The sequence below is a fragment of the Rhea americana genome, unplaced genomic scaffold (assembly GCF_003343005.1).
Source record: "Rhea americana isolate MKP2758 unplaced genomic scaffold, rheAme1 scaffold_54, whole genome shotgun sequence".
Classification (NCBI taxonomy): domain Eukaryota; kingdom Metazoa; phylum Chordata; class Aves; order Rheiformes; family Rheidae; genus Rhea; species Rhea americana.
Genome location: NW_028186690.1, coordinates 844,210 through 846,370, shown reverse-complemented (window position 1 = coordinate 846,370; position 2,161 = coordinate 844,210).

Sequence of the window (2,161 nt, the reverse complement as noted above, 5' to 3'; positions counted from 1 at the left end):
AAAAAAAAAAAAAAAAAGAAAAAACCCACAGGGGAATTAAGGCCTCCAAGAAGAACAGGAAACCAGTTGATCGCTATGCATTAAAATATCTGAACCAAAGGAGCATGACAGACAGCGGTCTGTAATTGCCTTTATAGGCATGCCTTGAGTGAGAAAGAGGCATCCAAGCCCAGGCATATTCATAGAAGTGTAATATCCACATCACCCAGCTACCAAGACATTTTTTGAATACTTCTAGACAAACAACTGTCAACTACAACCTAGGGTAGAGTGTCACTATAAAAAGTAACCAGAAAGGATCTCCCTTGCAGTACGCTGTTTGCTGCACACAGGCTTCTGCACGCAGCTGAACAATGAGCTCTATTGTAAGTTTAAGGATTAAAACTAGACAAACACGTCGCTGCAAATAGCTTGGTAAAATGAACAGCCCACCAGTCGCACTCTGGCCCGTGGCACTGCTGCTCGCTGAAGTGCCAAAGAGCGCAGATGAAGAAAAATTACATTGGCATTTATTGGAAAGCTGAGCTCAGAGCCGTGCGGGTGAAGCCTACACGGCTTTCGTGCTGGTCAGACAACGGTACTGCTACGGCGGGCACGCCTGGCCAGCTGCCAGCCTCGATTCCATCTTTGACAATAAATTTTCAAACAGGGAGGAACCACGGACATGGTTGTCACTTTTACTTCCTCGGCATTTGAAAGGTGTAGCCTTTCCTCCAGCTTTGACCAAAAAAAGCTCCGAAAGCCAGTTTGTTTGGCTTCAAAGACTGGTAGGCAGTTTCCTCTACAGGACTGTGAATTTAACCGTGAACACCTAGGTCAAATTTCCTCTTTCCTCTTTCATGCCGTTCTTTGTTTCCCTTGGGAAGTCATTATCAAAGGTAATTTATTAGCGCTGTATCTCTGGGTCAAAGCAGCACCACCGCTTGCTCGTGGGCAGCAGGAATCGAGTCACCGAGCTCCCCGGGCTGCCGCTTCCCAGCCCGGCGCCGCCGCCTGTGCAAGGCCGCAGGCCCGGAGGCGGCTGCGGAGCCGCCGGGCCGGGCCGGCGTCCGAAGGTCTCGCACCTTGGCGTGGCTGGCTGCCCAGTCTGTTGTATGGGCCCCTGATGAAGAGTTGGCAGGCTCTTAACGCCTCCTACAAGGATTAAATCTGAACGAGACAGACTCGATCCCCAGGGTGCTGAGGGGAGGCAGCCAGGGCTGAACGGCACCATTATCATGGAGGCCCGAGGTGCTTGGAGCGCTGCCCTGTCACGGTCGGCACCCCTGGGTGCATGGGGCGCACAGCCTGGCCCTCCGCACGTAAAATCCTAAACTCCAGGCAGACCCTAAGGGGGCAGACCCTAATCTCAATCTGGCCTGAAAAAGCCTTCAGCCTCTTCCCAGACACACTCCTCCCTTGCAGCGGCACATCAGCAGAGCTGGTTATTATCGCGAGGCACAGCCAGAGACAGAAATGCGTCCTGAAGGACCAATACGGCATTAGATCCTGGGCTACCTGGTCTAAAGCTGCAAAGCCTATTGTGGATTAACAACATTAAAAACAACTTATCAGCTACAACTGATCTCCATCACTAAGTGACTGAGCCTTGAGATATGTCATGAGACCTTCAAATTATGCAATTCATTGCTTAAACTGTGGTGAGTGACAAACAGGAGCAGCAGTCCTCACTTCTGCTGCAAGCAGGAGAGGCACAGTGCTGAGTACAGTCACAGCACTAGCACAGCAACCCCCGGCAGCCAGAGCTCTTGCAGTGGCAGGCCCACGAGGACCTCCCAACTGTACAGAAATCAAAGATGGCAAAGGAGCATCAACATATTATCTAACTCCAGTTCTGGCAGAATAAACACTCTTCACTCTTCCTCATTTTCTTCCTTGGTGCTGATAAACAAATAGGCAATTGACTGGATGCCCATACAGAACCAACCCCRTGAAATCAAAGCTGCAAACTATGGCTCCTGCAGTGAAACTAATTGCTGAAATTCAAGCAAATTAACCAACCACAATTCTTCTGCACCCCATTTCACTTTCATAAGTAATTTCATTGGTTGTGTTACCATGATTTCTAAACTACTAAGTTGCTATGAGGTCAACGTTGGCATATCACTTGCATGCACYAGAGCTTTTGTCAGAGCTTTTGTCAGTGTTAGCTTTACAAGAT